Source organism: Marmota monax, unplaced genomic scaffold (genome assembly GCF_021218885.2).
Source record: "Marmota monax isolate L192 unplaced genomic scaffold, Marmota_monax_Labrador192_F-V1.1 WCK01_AAM20220418_F8-fsc00010, whole genome shotgun sequence".
NCBI classification, from domain to species: domain Eukaryota; kingdom Metazoa; phylum Chordata; class Mammalia; order Rodentia; family Sciuridae; genus Marmota; species Marmota monax.
In genome coordinates this window covers 1971587-1997566 of record NW_026692321.1, presented here as the reverse complement: position 1 = coordinate 1997566, position 25980 = coordinate 1971587, and the positions used below count along the sequence as shown (strand labels likewise).

The window sequence follows — 25980 nt, the reverse complement described above, 5'->3', positions numbered from 1 at the left end:
CCCTCATTTTTCAGGTGGACTCACAGAAAACTCAAGGCCCTTGAGGGACCAGACTATCTACAGGATAGACACTTCCCATTCTATCTGCCTGGTGTGGCATCTGATTTGGAAGAAAGCCATCATTATATGGCTGTATGTCTCCTACTTCAAATAAGATGTGTTCATTCTCCTTCGGGAGATTCCAAGGAAACTCTGCCCCTCTCTGGAGAGCTGTCCTTGTCCTGTCCAACGAGGGTGTCAACCCTAACCCTCCATTCGCCTGGAGGTGCCTGGTTTCCCAACAGAGGCTCACCAGTCATTCCCTCTCTGGGCCCCTAGATCAGTGGGATCCTGGAAACCCGTCGGAACCTCAGGAAACAAATGGTGCAGATTAAATCTCTCTGTTTCCTGGAGTCTTTGCTGCCTATAAAAATACAGTGGGAAACAGTCCTGGGGGTCTATACAGTTATTATTAAAGAGATGCTCAAGTGGTCTTTACAGTAATTGCTACCCAAACTTACATTGCGGGGAAAGTGGGACATTTTCGTCTTGACCCACGCTTCCGATGGAGAAGGCTGTGTGTTCTCAGGCTTTTCTCTGCTCATGGGGCATAGTTACTGTTTTCCTTGCAGTGATGGAACGTTGGTAGAATATAGTTAGATGCTCCCAATGGTTGAGGAAAATAAATGCACACGGGAAAGGAATTGTGGATGTTGCTAAGGATGTTGCCTTAGCATTTTTATATATCCCCTGGTCTTATGGTGATGCAAAGAGAACATTCTGGAAAGCCATGATGGAAATTCAAATCACATGACTTTTTGGTGATAGAAATATTTCTGTGAAGTTCTTTGAGGGCCCCAGCGAGACGTCCTGGGTAGAGAGCCTCCACTCCAAGGACCCTTCTCTACAGAGTTTCTCATTACTAAAGGCCAAGCCCTGCCCTTCTGCCACCATTTTATAGACAAAACCATGACTCAAGCCAGACAAGGGGCTTAGAGTTGCTTCCTTCCTGCTCCCAAGGCTGTGTGCGCAGATTCATGTTCACAGTGTAGCAGAAAGACATACTAGCTCTCAAAAATGTAGTGTGACTAAAACTGTTCTATAAAAAGTGACCCAAATAATCCTGAAGCTATGTTTATGCCACAGCAGTCATCAGAACTTTGGGGGGACTGCATGAGTACAGGGCACCAACTGCCCAGGCCCAGGTTGGCATGAGTCCACCATCCCTGTTATTTCCACTTGATCCTATCAGCCCAACCAAAATGGCATGAATGCAGTGATGGTCCCCAGCATCTACTGGGCTTAGGCCCTGGGAATAGCAGTGCACTAAATGCCTTACATGTGACGTCACAGGAATTCCTCCTGCTCCATGGGTCCAAATCAAGACTAGTTTTATGGACAGCGAGAGCCAGGCTCCAGTGGTGAAGCATTTGTTCCTGTCCGTGGGGACGGGGAAAAGCTGAGTGGACCCAGAGTCGGCCGCTGTGCCTCCTACCTGTTCAGCGGTCAGAAGTGGACACGGAGTAGCCACTTCACATTGTGGTTGGCATCGAGACAGTCTGTGGATTGCCTAAGTAGTACTGCAGCGAAATATTCCAGTTTCGCATGTGCTGTATTTCAAAATGATTTGTGTAGGTTGGTTTACATAGGAGTGACATTTAATAAAGAAAATATATTCCTTGATCTTTGATTTGCTTAACAAGCAGCTTTCAACATTCAGTTTTATTAATTGCTCTGAAAACCTACAATTTAGGTAAAACTAATTACATTTGATTTTCCTCAGTTGGTTAGCTTTCTTTTAATACAAATGGGACTGAAAACAATCGCTCTTATCTATATGTGCCATATATGATGCGACAATAGGAAATGCCAGGAGACATCTATCCGCTCCTTCAAAATTAGCTCTAACTTGATTTCTAATGAAGGGTTTGCTCTTGCAAGAAATTGCCTTGACAAGTCTTTTCTTCCAGGAATCAATATTTTTTTTCTTGTTTCTTTTTAAAAACCAATTTCTTCGCCTTCTGGCATCTTTTATATCTTCCACACCCAGGAATGACCCTTGTTGACCGACACTGCAATGGACGCATACCGTGGAATTCACACTTGCATGGAGACAAGTATCTGTGGAATCCTGGGGTGGCAAGGCTGCCCCAGGAGGAGTTGGTCTGGTGGAGGCATTCAGGTTCAAAGCCAGAGGTCACTGTCGTGACAGTGCCGTGACTGAGAGTTTGCAGATGGTGGCAGAGCATCCAACACCCTCACACCATTGGCAGTGAGAATCAGCAGTCAGACACTGGAGAGTGTGGTCACGTCCTAAGAAAGGAAGAAGAGGTCAGCTGCAAGTCCACTCCCTGAATTTTGAGCAGGTCAGTCATGTTGGGCTGAGAGGATCACAGCAGTTCTTAGAGGCCCAGGATTCTGCTGATCGCCTTCCATGGCCATGGATCATTATTCCCAAGTGTTTGTTAAAGGATCAGTCAAAATCTGATATAAATGTAAGATGTTCCTGCTAGAGTTCAGATGTGAGGGGTCCCCGGAAAGCTCAAGTGTGAGACAATGCAAAAAAGTTTGGAGGTGAAAGCACTGGGTTATGAGAGGACTGACCCAAGCAGTGCATAAATCCACTTGAATGGATTAACTTGGCTTGTGACTGTAGGCCCGGCCCGTAGGGTGTGGCTAGAGAAGGTGGTTCCCTGGGGGCGTGCATTTGGGGTATAATTTGTCCCTGGAGAGCCAGCTTAGTCTCTCTCTGCCTTCTGGTTGTCATGTCCTCAGCTGCGCCCTTTGGCCAAGCCTCGGCCCCCCTCCAGCACAGCTGTGGTGTTGGCCATCTATGGACGAAGACCTCTGAAGTCCTCATCCCTAAGGAAACTTGTTCTCCTCTAAAATTGTTCTTGACAGATATTTTGGACTGAAAAAAGTTCCCCCTGCCACACCTTCTAGGGAGTAAAATTATATCACACTTATAGGAGGAAAAGGTCTTTGGTCTACCAGTCATACCCCAAATTGTGAGAACCCCGCCACACTCAAGGCCGTGTTTGGACACCCCAAGGATCAGGGCTTGTCACACAGGAAACCAACAGCTTTCACTCCCTTGCCTTCCAGTGTGAGGCCACTGCTTTCCGTCTCTTCCCAGGTGACACTGAATGTGGCTTTGACCAGTGGCTGGTCCCTCCTGGGTTCTTCCCCCTGATGTAAATGGAGGGGACTCTCCCCTGAAGGGGTCTAACAGCTCACAGGACCTGACCACAGCAGAGGCGTGTGCACTGACAGGCTCTGTCCTCACCTGCTTTGCCTCTCTGCCTTCTGTTCTAAAAGGTAGCTCAGCATCCCCGAGAAACGGGACAGGAGGGCTTGGTCATCTCTCAGAGTCCACTTCCCCACCAGGAGAGAACCTGTAAAGCATAGCACTTCACAGGCTGTACGTTCGGCTTGAAGGTCGGCAAGCTTCTCGAAGCCTCACCAGAGTGCAGCAAACCTAGAACTCCAAGTCGGCCGCCTGTTTGTTGAGAGCCACTGCCGAGTTGGAATGGCCCCTGGCATTTTGCCAGAAGTAATGGTTGAGAGGCGAGCCATTAAGATGATGCTGGATTGATTCAATTGTATATAGAGCCCTGCTGTCCGCCTGGGGGGGGGGGGGCTGCTACTTTGGAGTTCCCGTTGAGTTCTCATGGGGTTCCCGGTGGGTTCCGGTTGGTGTGCCAGAGAAGAGCCGCGTGGGTGGCATTCGGGAGAGTTCCTGGGGAGTGTGCGTGGGGTGCTGTTGGAGTTCAGGCAATAAAGTTTCCTGTTTGAAGATACAAGTGCTTTGTGGCGGCTTGGTGATTTGTGCCCAGCCAGACTGCGGCACCTGTCAATCATGCTTGCCCTTCCTCTACCATGTCTAGGGGCCAGAGAGGAGTCCTGACAGGAGGAGAGGCTGGGACCTCAGCTACAAGGGACTGCAGGTGATTCACCTTGTGTCCGAGGGAAAGCTTTTTGTCTTAATTCTCTGACAGTGGAAGCTAACTTCCTCCCTTCCTCCCTCCCCTGCCTCCCTTCCTCCCTCCCCTTCCTCCCTCCCTCCCTTCCTTCTTTCCTCTCTCCCCTCCCTTCATTCCTTCCTCCCTCCCTAACACAGTGACGCCCCACAAGGCCTAGACCTGCAACCCAGGCTACCAGCACCTGCCAGTGTGCATCATTGTGCCTGTGGTGGCCTTGTACCAGTGGTGGGGCCAGAGGAGAAAGCTTGTCACCTTTGATTACTCACCCTTTGCCAGTGCTCAGGAAGCAAGATGTGAAGAACAGGCTCTCGGGAACCTGGCGGCAGCCTGCAGTCACCACAGCTGCAGCCTTCTGATGGGAAGCCACCAAGGTCCACAGAGGCCGTGCAGCGGAAGGCCTCTTCAACGGGTGCCCTGCACCCAAACCCTCAAGTGTTGCAAATTCCACAGGAAAACCCCTTTTTATTAAGAATAGATAGAAACGGACAGAACTGCCTCACAGAGCCTTCCTTTGGTAGTGCACTGTGGTTAGAGCATTGTATTGGGCAGCAGGAAATCTGGTTTCTAAGCTTGGCATGGCCTCAGTGAGCTGTGTGCGCCACCATAAGTCCATCTGTCCAGATGAAGAAGTTGGATAGCAAGGGCTCCCAATGCCCTTCCTGGTCCATAGGCCCACATACAGCATATCTACCAAGACTCAGGGCTGACAGACGTGCAAACAGGGTTTGATCCCAGCTTCACCATTGACTGGCAAGTTGCCAAACTTTTTTTCGAGTTTATAAGCAAAATATGGGTGAGAAGAATGCCTAATCCATAGGATTATTTGGAAGATTAAATAAGGTAGTTTAATCACAGTTCTTAGGTCCATAAAGGGTCTTTATAAAGAACTATAAATTTTAAAATTATATCTGTGGTTTCTTGTGGGACCTGTGTATTGATTATTGCTAATAAGATGACTTTAAAAGTTGACCATTTAACAAAGATGTTGAGCTTCTTGAGAATGATTTGGAGAAGCTCATTTCTGCAAGCACTCGTGCACTGCTGTATCCGGAAATCCACAGAAGAAAGTCAACAGACACATAAAACAAGTAGGCAAGAACTGGACCTGGCCCTGCAGACCAGCAACAGAGGGCCCTGTGCTTGGGGAGCACGCCCAGACTTCTCCAGGCTCTCCGCACGTTCATCACCAGCACATCTGCACACACCAAGGAAGCAACTGGAAGAAACTCCATTTACAGTCAACCTGCATAGAAAAGCCAAAGGGAAGAGTCAATGCAATTAACCCAGAGTGAAATCATGCTTCTAAAGAACTCTCCCACTCCATTCTTGGATTTATAGTACAAGGTTCTCTCTGTAATGGCTCTTGTAAATTAATCGCAGACACTATTGTCTACGGGCATTCTCAGAGTAAGTGGCAAGTAGTTAATTGCACCCCAAATTAGCCAATTCTGCCCATAATTAACCATTTGAAGACAATTAATTGCATGCATAATATTTGCACCTGCAACTAATTGGAGACCCTTATATTGTTCCTGGAAGAAATAAATAAATAAATAGCAACAACAACAACAAAAGAACCAGAGGTTACTCTTAAAACCCAGTCTTTTATAGTCGAAGGTTCTAGAGAGCTGGGAGGAGAATAGAGCTTAGGAAATGCTCAGCTGTGCTAAATGGAGAGGCCACTTTTAAGTATTTTTTTAACTGACCAATAAAAATTTCTACATATTTATAGCATACATGATGCTTTCAGGTACAAGCACTCTCTCTCTCTCTCTCTCTCACACACACACACACACACACATACATGCACACACGAATGGCTGAATTACACTATTTACAAGTTGCATCCTCCCACATACTTGCCATTCTCTCGTGGTTGGAGAACAATTTTAAATCATCAACAACAGACAAGGTTTCCCAGATATTATTTTTTTGATTGTTTTCTTTTTTCCCCTTTCCTATTATCAACTATCTATACTTAATTTTTTTAGCTATCTAATAAAAATTTTAAGGGTGTCCAAGGTTTGAAAGTATTAAGACCATACTACATATTGAAACACATAGTGTTATTTTAGAGAAAAAGCTGTGTCCTCTCATTTTTAATCATGTTTCACCAACAGGTAACTATTTACAGTCTTCTGCTTTACTAACCATACTATTTTTTTTTTCAAAGCTTAAGTCTTGGTTTTCCCTTTCTTTACGTTTGTAACCCAGGAGCAGAGCTAGCATTGTCGTATACAAGGTTCACCATGACTTCTTGGATGTTAATAAAAGCCAGTTTGTGGTTCAGGATACATATGTTGTCACAGTAAGAAATAAGTGTTCTCTTATGTAACGTTAGAAGAATAACCACATATTCATCATGATTGCGTTTGGTGTATGACTGTGGATGAGCATAACGTCTTCTCACTCTCAAGAAGATAAAATGCTATTAATAGCAATAGTAGTGGCAATATTAACAATAATAGTAATGACATTAACCCCCTAGCACTTAGTGTGTGTGCATCTCTCTCTCTCTCTCTCTCTCTCTCTCTCTCTCTGAGATATACATCTATAGATCTATACATACATATGTATATCTCAGAATGTATAAATACATTAACCAGAAAATTCAGCCTGGCCTGGTCTGTCCTTTAGCAAGAAGGAAAAGAAGGGCCCTCTCCCTTCTGCTGAAGGAGAGCAAGAGCTCACCAGCTGAAGGTCAGGTCCTAGAAGGAGGCACCCTCCATGGTGACTCAAAAAGCCACTGGGAGAGCCAAGAAAAGTTGTTGAGAAATAAAAATAGAAGCCACCAGACGGAGCCAATCCTGGAGGACAGGGGTGGGGACAGGCCAACCTGTGTGGTGACCAGAGAGCAGCCGCAGGAGCAGGTAGCCAGTTGACAGAGGGGAAGGAACAACAGGGGAGGGTGGTCCACACTGGCGGGCAGGGCAGGGCAGGAGGGCCGCCGTGGCAGCTGAAGCCAGGGTACAGCTCTGTGCCGCTCAGCTTCCCCGTCTCCACGGACCTGGTTCTCCAGGGAATCCGGGAAAGCCCTTGGTCTTGTTGGATGGAACACCTCTAGACGGCAAGCTGAAGGGTACCAAGGGTTGATTTCTACACAAGGAACGGGAGGGGGCCTTTCAGTTGCCAGATAAGCGGACCCCCACACGGAGAAGGGAACAAACCCCAGACCCCAGGCAGTCAGGGAGAACCAAGATGTTTAATGCATTGGGGGAGGGAGATCTGAGTTTGTATGTGATAATCGTAAGCATTAAAACCATCAGACACGGTATGCTTCCTTCTCTCCTGGAAATAGGCCCAAAACATGGAGTGTCCGCTAGTCACTGACATAGATTCTGAACAGGACCAAACAAGTGTGAGGGCCTGGGGCACACTCCCAGGTAGTTTTACCATCCGGGGATACAGCTCCATTAATCAAAGGATGCGGAAGAAGGATTTACTGTCAGAGGCAAACAACTCTTCCTCCGTATTGTCCCCCCAGCTGACTGGTGGCTCTCAGGACTGGCTGAATCCAGGTGCAGCATACACATCGTGTCTGTACCTGGGAACCCCCCCACCCTCTGCTTTCCTTCACTTACTGATGCAGCCACTGATCAACAAAAGCAATTGAGTTAGTTTAGTATTTGTCCTTAGCAAAACTGCTTCGGCTGGTAAGCAATCCTTCCCTTTGCTCCTTTTCAAGTCTTCTGCTTTACTAACCATACTATTTTTTTTTTTTCAAAGCTTAACTCTTGGTTTTCCCTTTCTTTACGTTTGTAACCCAGGAGCAGAGCTAGCATTGTCATATACAAGGTTCACCATGACTTCTTGGACGTTAATAAAAGCCACTTTGTGGTTCAGGATACAAAGGACTTTGAATCTCACGGGACAGAATAACTGGGTGCTTGGGTGGGCTGCGTCCCCTCCTCTGATGACTATCTTTGGGTAACAGCACCCATCTTGGTGCCTTTCCCTGTACAAGGTGCAGACCGTTCCCTACCAGGAGGATCACTCATCTTGGATAATTCGCACCCTTTTCTGTCATATTCCATACAAGTCTTGGAGGTAGTTACGGTGACATATCGTCTGTTGCTTACACTGTTGTAGGATTTCTGATGCATGTCTGGGATGACAGAGTTGTGGCCAAACATCACCTTTCGTTTCCTTCTCCACAGCAAATTTTTTTTAAGCTTCATTTGATTCTATGCATCTTTTTAATGACAGTCTCCACCAGATTTAAGTCCTCATTCTGCCTCCAGATAGGGTGTCAGCATGAGATCACCATGCCCTGGGGATTAAGCACTGACACCCACCAGAGCACCTGCCTTGCTGTCTGACACCTTTTCCCACCAACACTAGAATCTAAGACATGCCCAGGCAGCCACAGTGAAAGGCTGCAGGTACAGGGCAGGGGTGGGGGTGGGCAGGACAGCTAGGCAGACAGGATGAACGGGGGCAGAGAGGAGGCAGAGAAGGGCTAAGGAAAATGCCTGGGCTCAGGACAGCCTTCTTGCTCTTCCCCCGCCCCCTACCTGCATGTGAATTCTTATTTCAGGTCTTAGTGCTCACAGAGACCTCAGGATCCCGAGCCTTCCCTTGGCCCCTCCCCCACCTCCTTCCTCCTCTTCCCCCACAAAGGCAGGGCTCTTCTTCATGCCACGTGAGCAGCAACTCACAGATGCATAATTTATACAGACGCACACTCTGACTGATGCCACTCCTTTCAGAGCCATACAAAAGCCATGAAAAGCATTGCTCCTAGAATATAAGGCACAAATCAGATGGCGGCCCAGCGGTATTGTGGGACATGTGCCTTCATAGCGTGAAAATCCCTGCAGCCTCCACAGGGTGCGCTTCAAAGACCCAGCCTCCAGACCCTGAACCGCTGGCGCAAGTCACCACAGAGCCCTTCCGCAGGCACGTTATTTGCAAGTTGTTCACCTTGCCCGCTCTTCAAAGGTGACCTCGTTGCCACCTGCCAGGCAGCGACTTGGTGTAAAATGGGGCCTATTCTGTTGGAAGCTGGTGTGATCTTCCAGGGCCTCACATCCCAACGCCAGATTGCAAAGAGCAGATGGAAGGAAGGGGGCGGGAGGAGGTCAGGGGAAGAATGAAGGGTGCGGTTTCCTTCATTTAGCAGTCTTCCCACTCCTCCATGCTTGCATTCTAAAAACCAGTTATTTTTTAAAAATGGATGGGAACAAAAACCCCCAGGCCTGTGAGTCCACGACAAATGACTCTTGTACCCTAAGGCGTTCCTGGTCTGGAATCTTGTTGGGCTCTGAGCTCCCTCCAGTTACCTTCCGCATCTTCAGGAGGGCTGGGCTCTGAAGTGAGTCGAGCACTGGAGACACATTTAATCAAAATCACACTGTTCCTTGAACAAGGTTCCTGCCCGTCAGGCCTCGGAGATGAAATATTAATGGAAAAGGGAGGAGACAAGAAAGAAGACCACTGCGTGGGTTTCACATTTTTTTCTGAGGTCGTCTCAGTGGGGGATGAAGGACAAACAGGTGTGAGTGGGCTCCCGCAGTGCTCCCTTTGAATTGTAAAACGATGAGAGGAAATCAGATTTTGTAAAGGACAAGGGAGGTTTTAAACCACAAGTAGAGACATTTTCAGACCTAGGCTCAGACTAATGATAACTAGTGCATTAAACTCCCTAGGACAAACACAGTGAGACAATCAGGGGAGTTCTAGATTGTCCCTTGCCTTCCGGGAAAAGGCTACAAATAAATCACTGATACCAAGCCACGTATTAGGAGAGTGCTTAGTTTACATGGACTACAGCATTTCTGGACCCCAGAGTATCCTTTACAGCAGGGAGGTGAAGACACCCCTTTGATTCTGTTGGTAAATCTTAGCAAACCCAGTGATTTGAATGATCTTACAGACCAGACACGGGGAAACACGTGGACCCTGTGAAAGGAAGGAAACAGATACTTCAAATGTAAAAATGAAGCTAGACTCAGAAACACACAGTTTCAACTTTCTAATAAAATAGCTTAGGACAATTTTGTTCAATACATGGTTTGGAAAAATATTTCTTTATTGTATAAAATCACAAGTACATGCCCGTAAAATACCTAACGCATGAGTTAAAATAATTGTAAAGCAAGTACTGTACTTGGAACTGAGAAAGTTTATTTAATTCAGTGACTGTAATGTTCTGAAACACTGCTCTGGGCACATTGAGGAATTATGAAATTCGGCTTTAATTTCCAGTTCCTTGTCCTTCACGGGCACTCACTGACTCTCCTAGTGAAGCCCGGGCACAGGGTGGCGGGTGGGAGCCGCAGACCAGGCCTGGAAACTTCTGGTGGTTTTACCAAGACTCGAGCCTTAGAATATGAAGGCGACTGAGAAGGGACCACTAAGCCCTTGTGCTCTGCAGGACCTTCGGAGTGTGCAGGACAGACCTCCCTTGCCCAGGGCAGCTCATGGCTGTGTGGCATGCAGGAGGCTGTGGGCCTCTCCCCAAAAAACTATTTTGGATCCATGGGTATCAATAAGCTTGTCCAATTAGTTTCTCAAAGTCTGGATTTTTAATGTTATTCTATGCTTTCCCCAGAACTAAACTCAGGCTGTGTGCCAGGAAGCCAGTGGAAGTATTGCCCATCTCTAGCCGCTGGAGATACTCCCCAGATTTCCATTGATGGCCCCGTTTGACAAATTGACAGAGGCTTGACCTGGCACCCTTTCTGACATTGGCACTTTAGGTGGGAGAAGGTGGGGGAAGGACTGGAACCCGAGAGCACAGGCAGGTCTGGGAAGGGGCTGTTTGGAGGGGGCCCCCTGGGAGCAGCAGCAGGAGGGGACAGCTGAGGTTCCCTGAACCTTGTAGCTCAGCACACTGCAGACTGAAGGCCAAGGTCAGCTGTCACCTGTGGTAGGAAGAGTTTTGTGCCATTGGCTAACACAGTGCCAGAGGCTGCTTTCGACTAGCAGCACCAGAGTCCAGGGTTGCAAACCAGACTTTGGAGCTTGCAAAAGCAAAAATGTTGACCACCTGCCTCTTTTTAGAACCAGCTTGAATGCCTGCTAATAGGCCACAGACAGTTCAAATTTACCTTTTGGTCATCACACCATGATTGACAAAAAGAGGCCTGAAAGAAGGAGTGGAGTTTCAAGATCATGATGAATTCTTTCTCTTGCTTCGTTTAGAAAATTGCTTCAAATGTATGAAACTGCATACCAGGTAGTCACTGGGTTAAGCTCTTCTTAATTCACACATTAGGGTTTCTCCGTTTCCCACTTTTGGTTCTTTAAAGAATTGTGCGTGGAAGAGGAACCTGCCACGTAGGCCGCTACAGGCGGCCATGCTGCCCAGCCGATTCCCATGGTGCCCTGGCAGGCAGCATCCCTGCTCCCCTCCGATGGTAGATGCTCTGTGCCCTTACCAGGCACTGTCCACCTGCTCACGGACAGCGTGAGCGAGGAAGAGGTCCCAGGTCTTGGTAGGAAGGCAAGTACTAGTAGCTTCACAGAGTTAGGGGGACGCGTCCGCCAGGCAAGTGTTAACTGACTAGCTTATACAGAGACCCAGGCCTGAATATTAAATAAAACGTTTGCTTATCCATTATGGAGCTCAAAACCAAGCCTTTAATAAAGATTCCCCTGATTGAAAAGCAAGCAAAATGTTCCAACTTAATTGCGCATTATTGTGTGTTATTAACAAAAGCCAAAGGGACTTCTTTGTCATTTGGATTTGGGGACATCTTTTCCTTAGGGACTTGAGGGCTGTTGGTGGGAATTAGTGAACGTGGCAGGTGATGGGGACTCTGGGGGAAGTGTGCTGCTCTGTCACAGGACGGCTCTTCTTCCAGGTCCAGCCTTGCTCCCGCCCTGACCGTGCCTAGGATGCGACTGGTGATGGAGGACCCACCCCTGGGTCTACTGGACCAGGAAGCAGACAGTGTGGTCAACAAGGCTGATGCCAGTGGCCACGGGCCCTGAGGAGGGGGACCTGGCCCTGCGTAGATTCCTGCCAATACCCTTGAGGTCAGCTCCACCCCACGAGCAGGTGTCCCCTCACAGAAATGCTGAGCCTCTGGTTCCTCAACCCTTTCTTGTTTCAAGAGTGTGAAAATTGCTTCTATTTTGTAAACATCTCCATTTTCTTTATTCAGCTACAACTTGTTCCTGTGCTTTTTGGGCTTCCGCAACATATGGTCAGCTCTGACTGGCCACTGTCATTTCTTCTGTCCTCTATTTCTATCAATCATATGAAAACTGGTCTTGCTGTCATTTTAGAGTGGTATATATAAAAAAAAAAGTAGTCCTAACTGTCATGTGCAAGGTAAAGCGAGTACTTACTTTTCGTTTTGATTTTGAGACGTACAGCGGGCAGTTCCGTGTTGTCACGGGCACTTTCCTCACCTCTGGTCTCTTTCCTGCTGGTCTGTTCAGTCCCACATCTGATCCGTCAGAAGCTGTCCACTGACCAGTCCAACTGGTCCATCTGTGACCTTCAGCTAAAGTCACGGTGGACAGAGCAAAGGACTAAATTGCTCTCTTTCAAAGTAGTTAATGAATCTAAGGGTGAGGAAAGACTTCATAGTCGTTGTATGTAGATTAAAATCCAAAGTTTGTGGAATGCTGATTACGTCACCATTTTCTCTGCTGAGACTAAAAGATCTGACCAGAGCAATTGTAGAAGAGGAAAAGTTTATTTAGGAGCTCACAGTTTCAGAGCTCCTAATAGACAGCAGGCTCCCTCCTGGGAGCTCAAGGTGAGACAGAACTTCATGGTGGCAGAGGGTGGCAGAGGGAAGCAGCTCACGTGACACAGAGACAGAGACTCCGCTTGCCAGAATCAAAATATATTTTGTATATATGTATACAAAAGGCACACCCCTAGTGACCCACCTCCTCTAGCCACACCCCACCTGCCCTCAGTTTCCACAGGTTAACCCCTTAAGGGGTATCGATTCACTGATGGGGTCAAGGCTCTCACAACCCAATCCTTTTGCCATTAAGCCTTCTTGCAGTGTCGCACACATGAGCTTTTGAAGACACCTCACACCCACACTATAACAAATGCCTCCTGTGTCACCTTATAAGTCTTTGAAGTCAAAAAGTTTTCACCTCTAATTGAGATGGCACATGTCATATACCTAAGATCTTGGTTTGGGATGTGGCTCAGTGGTAGATCACTTGCAGCATGTACAAGGCTCTGGCCTCCATCCTTAGCACTGAAACTAAACAAAGCCATCAGATTGTTTCATGATTATGCAGGTAGGTGATTCCTAAAAATACTAGGTCCTTCACATCCCCAATCTCCCCAAAGGAAATAAGTCATAACAGGAAAATGAACGACAATTAATTTGAACTGAACTTCAAATAATTGCATCTGATTTTTTAAAAATATGTTTTAGTTGTTGATGGACACAGTAACTTCATTTTATTTATTAATTTTCATGTGTTGCTGAGGATAGAACCCAGTGCCTCACACTTGCAAGGCAAGCGCTCGGCCACGGAGCCACAATCCCAGCCCTGCATTTGATTTTCACGTATTCCACCCTTCCTTCTACTCTTGGGAACTGAGTCTTTTTGCTGCTATTGCTTTAAATTTTAGGCATTGCCTCACAAACGCTTTGGAACCTGAAAATAGGACCAACCCTTCATGGAATGATACAGGTATGCGTCCCCATAGAGGACATGGCTAGGGCAGCTGGAAGTGAACCCAACCCTCCCAACATGGCTCTGAATCTGAATCTCTTAATTCTTGAAGCGTGAATGCCATTTTGGTAATAGAGCCCCAGGAAAATCAACAGAGATGACATTTTCAAAAGTTCTTTGTGAGGTGGATAATTGCAGAGCAAGGCACAGGAAGTACAGGAGAAGCCCAGAACAGCCTTCTGTTTTTAATTTTCTTTATTTTTGTGGTGCTGGAGATGGAACCCAGGGCTTTGTGCAGCCAGGCAAGCACATCCTTGCTGAGCCGCACCCCAATTCTAGAGCACCCTTCTGCCCTGGGAAGTGGTGGCGTGTTCAAGAGAAGGATTAGGGTGCATCTCAGAGGCTCAGACTGAGCTGAAAGGGGCTCCAACTAAAATATTTGGAGTAATTTCTAGACAAATTGCATTGAGGGTGAGGCTGTGGATCTGGGAGGACCCAGCTAGTCTGTATCGGAGCTCAGTGCAGTGTGAGGTGTTGCATTCACTTGGCCAACGCCTGGTCCTTCCTAGCAATCACTCCCTTCTACGGCAGCCTAAGTGATGCTGTAAGGAATGGAACACATTCATGCAAGGGAACAACACGTGTCCAGAGGTGCCTGGAGTCCTGGAGTCCGTGGATCATGGCATGGTCATCTGCAGACTGGACGCACTCAATCCTGAGGCCGCTGATGCCCCCACCCTCTGACGTCAGGTGCAGCCTCCTCCTTCACCCCATGGGGCAGTTCCCCCTCACTGTCAGGGAAGGCTCCAGATAGAAGCAGGAAGGCCGGCTGAGGAGGGCCGGCGTAGGAGAGCGTGAAGCCCCTCGGCCAGGCTCCGTCCTCGCACCACGTCCCTGGGGTGCCCGGCATTGCTAGGGAAGGACTGTTTTGTTTACTAGTATCTGGTGGTCACTCGAGGTGAAGTGAGTGGCAAGGTGAGCTTCGTGAGCACAGCAAGGCCAATGCCTAGGACGCAGAGCTGCACAGAGATGCTGCCATTCCCAACCTTCTCCGGGTTAGTGGGGTGCCCTTCCTCTGGCCCAGGCCCTTCACACTCTCAGAAGTTGAATGAGGTCCATCAGGAAAAACCCACACCCACTTGGATCACTGCTGTGCCGTCTATGGACGGGTGGGACCCTGAATTGGCCACAGAAGGGTGATGAGGCCAGGAAAGAGAACCAAGAACATATAAAGGTGGCAGTGGCTCCACTGGGCAGCAGGGAAGTCTGCACAGGAGAAGCCGTTTCCATCCCCCCTCCACATGGCCCAGGTTCACACCGTCTCCTCTTCTCAGGAAGAACAAAGCTTCCAAACCGGCCAGAAAGTAATCAATGGGTCATGGATTAAAGACTCTAAGGACAAACCTCATGAGAGTCAAATGTCAGTATTACATCAAGATATTCCCGTCAGACCCTGCGGACCAACGTCAGAATGAACTAATAAACACAGCATATGAAAGTTTTCTATCCTGACTCCAATCCTGGAAAGAGAAAGCAAAAACAAAGGGTGTTTTCATTTAACTTTCATCGAAATCCATCGGCTGCTGTGATGATTGCTGAGTGCTTAGGGACCGGGGACTCGGGTCGCCAAACCCAATCTTGGCCTTTAATTCACTCAGACTCAAGGCAAAAGAAACATGAAAACAAAAATTCTCTTTGCTCTAAATAGCTTTCCCTCCAAATGAGCTTTCTCTGCACTCCATTGCTCATGCAGACACATACCTACCTGGCCTCGTGTTTACAGAGCCCCAATTGTCTTCGCCTCTGTGCTGAGTAATTGGGAGTAATCTCATGATGCAGTCTCGCCTTCAGAGAAGCACACAAAGAGTCCGCCAGGCTCCTTGGAGGCAATAGGATCATTCACATTTTTAAGACAGTCCCTGCCTTCTGTGTTGCCTGGGATGTTCCCGTCCTGGGCCTGTCAGGTCAGCTGTCAGGCGTAGCTCTCCGCTCACATTTACAAGGTTGGAGAGTAGATGCTAATTAAATACAGTGTTTTTCAGCTAACTCCACTGAGTGGACTGAGAGATGGTATCACTGGGCCTTTGTCGTGCTTGGTCAAGTCCGGGACTCTGCTTTTCCTAGAACCCGGGAGGGCAGAGGAGGGGGTAAGTCATGTTTAAGGGTCTTCTGTTACTCCCACCGAGTTCCTCCTAAACCGTTTGTTTAAAGGAAAAAACCCAACTCCCCTCATCTCTGACATTTACTGCATTCTCCTAACCCTCCTCCCCCCCAGGCAGAAAGTGGGGCATAGTCACTTACAACTAGAATCAAAGAATGCAGCTCCTCAAGGGGCACCTTCTGGAAGCCGAAGTGCACTCCGAGTCTGCTGGGTGCCGGGCCTCCCCAGCGAGCCACCGGCACCTTCTCCTCGGCCGCCCAAGACAGCTCAAGTCGCTGCTCCCTTAGGGAGTGAGGAAGTTGAGGCCTGGGGCCCACGTGTCAGGCACAGGGAAGCACAGACCTGGGGACTGAGAGAAGAGGGAAGGGACCCTCCAGAGACCCATCGACGTCACCACAGCAAGGGCCCCACAGCAAGCAGCCAAAGGAGCACCAGGGACGACCGCCAGCGCAGGGTGGGGGCAGTGCCGGGACTGCTGGCCGCTGAGGCTCACCTCATCCCAGCCTGGGGGACGGGGGAGAGGGCAGCTGCCGCCCGACCAGGCCCCCGTGACAGAGAAGCAGCTTCGGAGGCCTGAGGACCTCAGGAGAGCAGAGAGCCAGCTGAGTGACCCTGCAGGCACACAGCCAGACCCGTCCCGCCATCCAGGGACAGGCCAGAGCTCACCAAGGTCTCAGAGTCCTGCTGCCCAGGGCCGACACCGTGCCGGGCAGCCGGGAGCGGGCCGGAGCCCACCTCTGCTCTGTCCTCCCTGTCCCCCCATCTTCTCCATCAGCTGCAGCCACTCTGGGCTGCTGCCGCCTGCTGTCCCTTTACATGTGTGGTTCCTTCTCCCTCTTGGACTTATTTGAGGGAGACAGATGGCCCCGGATGCTGATAAGGGCTTCTGTGCCCCAGGGACAGCACCGTGGAGCTACACCTGGATGGAAGCTGTGGAAACAGGAGCTGGGAGTGGAGCTGCCGGCTGAGAGGGCCCCAGGCACGTGGGGCCATCATGGTCCACCTGGTGTGGACACCGGTCATCTGAATAGAATCCTGGATCAGGTTTTCACAGACATCAAGTATCACTAGTGTTTCCCCATAATCAGACCAATCTCCGAGGGTGGTCTGGGGAGAGCCACTCTGATTCACCCCAGCACTCCGCGTCTTTTCACCCACTGACTGACTCACCCGCTCAGCAGACAGGTCAAGCACCTGCCATGGTGTGGATTAACTTACTCCGTGCACAAGGACCTCCGAAACACGATCTGTCTTTGAGGCATTTTTGACTATGTAGAAAGAAAATTTTAAATCCCATAAATGATTCTAATTCACTTTCAAAAGTGGTAAAACCCACAAGGGTTAGACAGATAAATGTATTAATTGTTGAAAGAAGCGGGAGATTATTTTAAATCTCGAATCAGAAGCTCAAGGTTCAATTCCTGTCTCACGAGAGTTGTCTAAAACCATCTCCCTCCAAACCTGAGATAACCCTGAACTAGGCTTGGCCTATGCTCTCCAAAGGACCCGGAAAATGCACTCTTGCCCACCCTCCCCAGCCCTGATGATCTGTCACTCACGCTGACCATTAATGGTTAGGGTGCTTAGGTCTGAGCCCACCAACAAATAGTCCAAGACACCTGCACACCCGTGGGGCTGGCGGGGTTCCAGCTGCCGAGGAGGAGGGAGTGTGGTGTAAACAACAGTCATGTGCCCTCAGGACAACCGGGGCTGAGGGCCACCCACCTCTCCTGCCCTCTCCATCACACCTCCCTGGCACAGAGCTAGATAAGACAGAGCTGGAGAGAGTGGAGCTAATCTTCTCTTTTATGAAGCTGAGACAAGTTCATAATGAAAATTGATGCTACAAAGCTTCCAGGCATGATCCCTTCTCATCCTCTCTTAAAACCTCCGTGAAACCGCTTGCTGCAAGTGAGAAATGTCTCTGTGCGAGTCTCTGGTCTCTTGGCCTCCTGACCCCTGGGGACTGGGATTTGGGTGGTACTTATCTTCGCATCTCCTCTACAAAACAGTGCTTGACACGTAGAAGGTTGGGCGGGAGCTTATGGAGAGGACGCGTGCCCTGGGCAGCCTGGTAGGTGTAGTGTGAGCCTCACGGCAAACCCTGTGGAGCACCCAGGACTGGACATCCACTTCTCATTTCGTGTCAGACAGTTCTTACAGAGATGGTCGGAGGGTTTTAGATTGATTCCCATTTCACAGACAAGCAGAAGGAGGCTGTGCACGGGAATAGCAGTAGCTGGCTTCCTGCTAGAAGCCAAGCTGCCTCCCTTTCTTAAGGACCCCAATGCGACTGGGCGAGGTCTCTTCTCATATAGAAACAGCCTAAGTCTGGTAGGTTAGAATAGGTTTGGGGGATGGCATGGAGGCCCTTGTTTAATTCCAGTTCAATGATTTTCCTTTATTGTACCATGGGAAATTGCTTTTATTTGTTAAGTCTCAGTCTACTCATCTCTGAAATGGGAATAGAGATACAGTATATAAAAGGTCATAGCTTAGTGCCTCATAGGAGGCAGGGAGTGGTTAAGATTGTATTCACCTTTATCTTGTCTCATAAGGGCATAATTTAAATTTTTACGTAGTTGTGTAGATCCCATTATAGCTAGCAATATGGTCAATACAAAATATGCAAATATGCTCTTGGTAAATGTTTAAGAAATTAGATTGAATTTAGAAAATATAGATAAAATAAAATAGAGTAAAATAAAATAAAATAGAATAAAATAAAATAAAAATAGAATAGAATATTTTATATTACTGAAAAGCTTAGTGCCTAACATTTATATATTTTGAATGTGTGCATTATAGTTCTGATTCAAAATCCACAGCACTCAAACTTTGGGGTTTTTTTTGTATGTGTCTTTGGGTTATTTGTGTATATTAAACTATTCTTAAGTGAGACCACAGAGTTTCATAGAAAGGGTTTTATACAATTTGAAGTTAGAGATGCATTTAAGTTTACCAAATTTCATTAACTCAAATAGGTCATTTATCATAAGATACATGTGTATAATTGATGTGAAATATGTTGCCAAGACACCCAGGCACAAATTGCCGATACCTCAACTGTGACATGAGTACTTTCCTCAGAGATGTTAAAAGGAGAGGAAATATGATCCAGTGGAACAAGTTATTTAACTAATATGATCTCCAATTTCTCCACCAGAAAATCAAGTCTGGCAATGACAACCAAGAGGATGTTGAAGGAATTACATGTAACAAGTATGTGAATGTCCTTTCCAAACTCTAGAACATACTGAAAATATTATTTATAGACAAAGGTCTTGTTTGATGAGACTAGATGGTGATAGGAGATATCTTTGGATCTCCTGATCTCTTTTACACCAAACATCATTTCTGAATATTGGTTTCTGCTGCTGGATATTCTTGTTGATTGTTTATCTGATGACCTGACCTGAAAATAACGTTTTGTATTCTTATCACTGTGTGATGACATGTGACAGATCATGACAGATTCCCTGAATTTTTATTACTTTGTCTTAGAAGATGACTGACTTCTCAAAGCTTTTTTTTAACCTATTTAACTTTGAATTGTTTTGGTGATTTTTAAATCACAGAAGTAAAGATATAATAGTTGCTCAAGAAAAATTTTACAACCCTTTAAGGTTATTCACATAAAAGAATTGACATTAGATTTCAACCAAATCTAGGAAAAAAAAGGAAAGAAAAGAAAAGAAAAACAAAGAAAGCCAAGAGCATGAAAAATAAAATCAGAATCACCAGGTTGGGAAAGTGCTGAACCATTTAGATAACAAACCTAAGATAGGTCCATTTAACTTTGAATCGGGGGACTGAGAAGAGGGAAAGGCTCCCTGGGATTCCTGTAACATTGAGCGTCAGGTGACTTGTCCGAGGGGCTGTCCACCATGTGAATGAAGACGTCACTTGCCGCCCACATTGGCTCCTGGGCTTTTGCCGACACCCATTGCTGCAACCAGCAGCAGTGCCAGGAAAGAGCGGGACTGGCCTGTGAGTGCCTCCCGCACCTCGGATCTGGCCACTCCCCTCCTGCTCGCTGGAGGAAAGCACCTTTCTCTGAAATGCATCATCTGTGGTAAGGTCGGGTGAGTAACCAAGGTCAGATGTGCTGCTGGCTACAAAAGGCATGCAGCACAGGAGAGTGGCAGAGCATGGCACTGACAAGTCACTGAGGATTTTTGAAACGTGGGATGCGGTGGCCCCTGGCCTGTCCTATCGGGTGCTCGGGTTGTTCCAGGACTATCTCTAAGATGTCTCAGTCAGCCCAGGGACTGCGTCCACACATCCCCCATCCTTGAACCTTTGACTAGGGTGTGTCACCAACTGACATCTTCTCCCCTACTTCACCTTGTTGAAATCCTAGAGGAGCTTCAGGTTGCAGTTCCATTTCCCCTTCAGACAAAAACCTCTCCGGTCCAAGCCAAGCCGCGTCGCCTGTGAACTTCCCAACTGACACCCCCCCACAACTTCCCTGAGCGCCGCTCCAGTTACCAGGGATTCAGATTCGGTTTCCCTTGTGCACTTGAAGTTCAGTTGTGCTCACATTTGCAGTCCCAGAGCTCAAGCACAGAATTGCTCAATAACTATGGTTAACTCTGGTTTTGGATAATAGAGAAAAACACCTTTTGTAATCAGCATGAGGAAAGAGACAAAAAATTAATATAAAAATGATAGTTTTCACAGAAAAGAATGTTCATAAGGTGGCTACCTTCCCTTGCCCAACTCCTGCCCTGTTAAAGTCAACCATGGCTTCATTTCCACTAGAGAAAAAAAAATCTATATCTATATGATATTCTCACTTATTCAGATATGGATATCTGAATCCTAATGTCTATATCTAAATCCTAATAAGTGAGAATGATATTATAAAAGAGAAATCATTGAATCTTCAACCCTGATACCCTTTGCCACTGTTGATGAGAGGCTTCTTCGTTTGGGCCTGTGGGTGCACTGTAGGATATTAGCCCCCTCTCTGGTCTCTGAAATTCCAGTGCAATCATAAAATCATGATTATCAGAAATGTCTCCGGACATTCCCAGAACTACACCAAGAAATGGGAGGTCTCCCCAGCTTCAGAAAGCCTCCTCAGGGACCCTCCTAGCTGTGCTCCTTCAACCCGGACACTGAGACTCTCAACACAGTAGAGACGAAGAGACGGAGACTAACTGGGTGACCTCAGAGGTAGGGTAAACCCAGAGGAGCTCAGTGTGTCTCCAAGGCAGATGAGTAGTGCAAGAGCAACACTTCTGAAACGCAGATGTGGCATGGGACCTTGCTGTCACAACTCTCCGGAGCTTCCCACACGGGCAAGACAATGCCACCGAGTCCTTGGCACGACTCACAGTGTCTTCTCCCTGTTCCCCTCTCCCGCCTCACAGACACTCTGGCTACTTGTACATATTTGAAGGTGTTCTATTCACTGAAGCCCTGACTTGAGATGTTTCTGGCCAATGTCTCTGTCTGCAGGTCTCCTGCTCTGAAATTTCTCTGCTAGTGTTGGCTGCCACACCTAGAATCTGAGCTCAGAGGCCACACGCTTCTTCTCTCTTCATTGAATGGCTTCTCCCCATTCAATGAAGTTTGTAGAAAACTAACTGAAAGTCTATATTTTGCCTACTGGTGTGCCCTTCTCTTTTCATTCTTGGTCTTCGGTTAACCCATCAAATCACCCTAAGGTAGAAGCACTTCTCCCCTGAAGCAGATGCACCCTGTGCTCCTCCCAAGCTCTTGGCATGCTGGTGACAGCACCTGTCAACAGAGGTACCTGCTCAACACTGTGCAGTTCTGACAGTGAGGGCCGCATGGTCCACCCCGGCACCTTCATGCCCAGTGCTGGATTCTGCTCATAGCAAGTATCTCAGGAAAACGTGCTCTGCCACATATCTTCACTGCCCTTTGCCACACCTCTGCCCATTCTTCAGAGTGGACACCATGAGACGACCAGGAGATGCAGTCAACGCACACCTGCGCCTGTCTCCTGGGATCATTACTTGAAGCTTCGGGAGGCGCTACACTCAAAGCCTTGAGATTCTTAGGAGCCACAGCACGGTTCATTGGTTTCAGTGTGACTGACCTTGGTGATGAAGAGTCAGCCCGGCCCAGATCCTCGTGGTCCACTTCACCGCTCCAGCTGCGAGGTGCTTTGGCCTCCAGAGCTGTGCACCTGCACTGAGACCACTGTGCTTGCTAGCCAGCAGGTCTGTCTGTGCAGAGCTGGGGGTTCACCTCTCCTCTCCCAACACCTGGCCCAGGAGTCAGCACAGTGTGGAAGCCTGACCACCTGACCTCTGGTCCCTGTGCTGCAGCTCCCCCTAACCCACCCGCCCCACCCCGTGGGCCAGCTGAAATCACCCCTTGGGCTTGGCCTGAATCACTCCCTTGCTTTGCTTCTCCCCCGTTGGCCCACCCTCCTCTGCTTCCCTGGGAACATGCCCTGAATAAATCGCTGGCACAGGCTCTTGTCTCCGGATCTGTGTCTGAGACCCAACTCACAGTGACCTACCTCTTCCTCAGCGGGGAAGGAGGGGCGAGTCAGGAGCAGCGGAGGATGTGAGCGGCCACGTGAGCTGTGGGGCCGCCCTGACCTCTTCAGACTGAACAGCAAAGTGCCACGAACCAAAGGGCCCTAAAGACAGAACGCCCTTCTGGTGGTTCTGGAGGCCGCAAGTCCAGGGTCAGCGTCTGCCGAGGACAACTTCTCACTGTGTCCTCATGGTGAAAGGGGCAGTTGAGACCATGCAAGGCTCAGTCTCAATGCTTCCTCCTCACCTCCCCAAAGCCCTCACCTTCAACGTCATCCGGGGATGGAGATTTGGGGGAAAAAACAGACACTTTGGGAGACCTGGTGTAGGTGAAACTATGAGCCTCTGTATACCAATTGGTAAGAACTTCACAGTCAGCAACGTCAGGGCATTAAGTTATGTGTGGGTTCCTTGTGAGGCACCTACGAGACCACACAGATGGGTGCCCGGGAAGCCGACTCTGCCTGACAGACTTATCCAGGCTTTCCACACCCAGCTACCTTCCAACAACCTCTAGAGCTAATAACACAGGTTATATCGTGTGGATGCATGCATTTTTTTCTCTAAACAGCTTTTATTTAAAGTATTATCACTATTAAAAATAGCTGCAGAAATGGAAGACATATGGGGAAATTTTTTAAAAAATCAAAATCTTCAGTAAAATAATCTATGACACATAAGGGAGTTTTGGAATTCGTTTCTTCTGGCAAGCTTCTGTGCACACAGTAGTCACTCAATAAATACTCATTGATTAACCGAGTATAATTCCAAATGTTTCACATTTTTATTGGTTTCCTGTGCACTTGGCAATATTAGAACTTCTATTCACACAGAATTTGAATATATGAATCTTAGAAAGGGCCAAGGATCCAAATCCAAAATGATGACTTCACAGATGGGAAAGCTGAGACCAATATATCGTAAGGAATTCTCCAAGGCCATGTCCCTGACATAGGGGGATGAAGGACTGCGCTACTCCTTGCTCCCAAGAGCAAGGGCCATGATTGATAACTGTGGAAATTCTGTTAATATCTACAAAGCCTCACCAGAGGGACGGTGGAGGTGTGTTGGAAGACCACCTGGCCTCTTCAGACTGGACAGCAGGGGGCTGTTTATCTCTTGTCTAGCAGAGGAAGTTAACAACACGAAGGGACTTAACTAGCAGAGTCAGGAGGAGAGGTTTCCCCGTGGAAGGGCAGGGGATGCAGAGACACAGGTACACGTGGAGAACAAGCCTGCCGCTTTGGATGAGAAGAACTCATCTGCCGACCACTCAGAATCAAGTCATTTGTCTTTGGAAGTCACGCGTCCTTGGAGTCGTGTCAGGAGTGCAGAATCAGCTCTGGGCCAGGGGCATTCGGCAAGCCCGGGCGCGATGAGGAGAGGTGCAGGAGAAGGAAACGGAGGAGCAGAGGGCGACAAGGTGGCAGGCCAGGGCCGTGTGGGACTGCAGAGTGGGTGGCAAGAGGAAGGGAATCTGAAGAAGCTGCTCCTTCTAGAGCCACTCAGTGAGACGGCGTCTCTCCCCTCAGCCCTTCAAGGTCCTTTCCTTGTGACAAGGTGGCAGAGCAGTTATTTACAGGAGGTACGGCATATGCAGGAAGAGCCACCCTGGGTTTTGGAGACGTGGCTTTGATGTCGTTGAGAACACGGGGCTCTGGGGACAGGACCCACCCCATGGTGGACTGGTTCAAGGGCAGGTTGGATCCACTGAGGACACAGGAAGGAGCAGTGCTGTCAGACAGGAGTGGAGCCCGCGAGAGGACAGGCCAGGGTGCACTGCTGTCCATGCCATGTAGCTGCACACCAGCAGATTCAGACAATACACAATGCAGGGATCAGGCAGGGACTGAACAGGGCGCTCTGGGCCTCATCACTTGAGGTCCCTGTGTGCAGCCGGCTGGGCTGCAACCCTGCAAAGACAGAGCTTCAGCTTCCAAGATGCTCATACACGCGGCTGGAGGCGGGGGGGGCCACAGTTACTCCGCATTGAGCCTTTCCAGGGCAGCAGGCTTCTTTGGAACCATGTGACAGAAGAGGGTAGGACTATCAGGGAGCTGCCGAGGCTTCATTACCTGGGCTCCAAAGCAGATGCCATCACCTGTTCCTCTCTCTGTTAGAAGCAAATACATCCCTCCCTCAAGGGGAGGAGAACTAAACTCCACCTCCTAAAGGTAAAAGGAACAAAACATCTGCACATGTATTTTTAAAACCACCACAGTGGGTGACCTGGGCTGGGGACGAAACAGTGTCCTGAAGGGGCAAAGGATACCGGAAAGCTGACGATGAAGAAGAATGTTAGAGAAACTGGACCCTGAATAGCGTTCAGGGTCCACTTTAGCAAGTGGGCCCAGGATGGTCGCAAGTCCCTCTATACACAGTGCCAAGGCTGTTGTGGGCTGCGTGGCTGTGGCCACTGGGGAGAGGTGTCAGTTCTATCCCAGTGTGCCCTGGCCAGGTATGGGTGTCAATTACCAGGTGCTTCTCTGTAAGCTTCGTGATATTTTGGTGGCCTAAACAAACTCCATCACCAGATAGTGAGAAAGCCATTTGGGTAGTCCTCCCTAGAGCCTCTCTGGGTGGGTGCAAGAGCAGGCTGCCGCAGTGTGGCCTCTGTAGAACAAGGCGCTTCCCCCGGCCCCAGCCGGCCCTCAGCAGGGCTGTGTTCACTGATGCCCATGTCCATTCACCAGACTTGCCCCTCCCAGGGCCGCTCCATCTGCATCTGGGATGAAACATGGACTTTGCATCTCAGGGTCCAGGGCCCCGAAGGACATGCAGACCACTTGGTAGTATGATTGATAAATGCCCATGTGCAATTTCTTGGCTCCAAATGAAATCCCGTAACTCACTTAGACTTCCTCAATTTGGATGCTGAGCTCAAACAGCACCATTTTAGCACTTTTCCTCCTCTTCAGGGTGAATTTTTAAAAAAGTCCATAAGTTAAAGACAATTGCAGAGCTTTTATAATGGAGGGATCCCAGATTCTGGTCTCTCTTATCAGTGGGTGGAGGAAAAAGAAGACAGGATGTCACCATAGATAAAGCCTGGACTTCAGGTCAGGGCCCTGGCTGGGGAACTGGCGTGGGGCCACCTAGGTGGGAATCCAGGAGCCGGGGTTCAGGATGGTGCTTCCTTCTGATTTGCCAGCTGTGTGCTTGCACTCCGTTGGCCACCTGTAGGGCACCCCCTCTCCAGATGGCTGCAGTGTGTGGTTTCCCAGCTTCTGAGCCTTCTAGCACAGCCCGGGGGAGTCCCCTGAACCTCCTGGGGGAGGTTATTTATTTAGTTTGGTCTCGTGTATCAATCTGATGCTTAGCTTACATTGTCTTCTGCCAAGAAGTCCAAGGTCAGAAGGAGGGTATTGGCCATGATTCTGTGTGTTTTTGTCAAAGGTGGCTCCTGGTCAAGACCTCCGTGTGCCTCTGGAAGGCACCTTAGCCCTTCCCTCTCACAGCCTTCCCTACTCACCTGGCCTCCTCCAACCTGCCCCTCCAAACGCCATCATCAGATAAGAAGGAAATGAGCGCTGGAGTCTCAGCAGGCTCACAGCTTCTGTCCAGTGTCCCAGCCACTGTGCTGTGCTGTCTCCTGGGAGCCCCGTGCAGCCGCTGAGAGGACAGACAGAGGGTCCCGAAGCCCAGGTTTGGCTAATCTCCATCCCAACAGAAAACTAAACATACAAACAAACAGAACATGGAGACCGGGATGCGGTTTGCCTCCTGTCACTTG

General features: G+C 48.6%; 1 long non-coding RNA gene across 2 annotated transcripts in view; it reads right to left on the bottom strand.

Annotated features, from left to right (window-relative positions):
- The window catches only part of LOC124090554 (uncharacterized), a 123817-nt gene that overhangs the window by 30789 nt on the left and 67048 nt on the right, over window positions 1-25980 (bottom strand). For both annotated transcript variants that reach the window (XR_009226513.1, XR_009226514.1), the window contains exons 2-4: window positions 15867-16075; window positions 15331-15685; window positions 4229-5205 (exon numbers count right to left, since the gene is read on the bottom strand). This is a non-coding gene — a long non-coding RNA (uncharacterized LOC124090554). The remainder of the gene's footprint in view (window positions 1-4228; window positions 5206-15330; window positions 15686-15866; window positions 16076-25980) is intronic.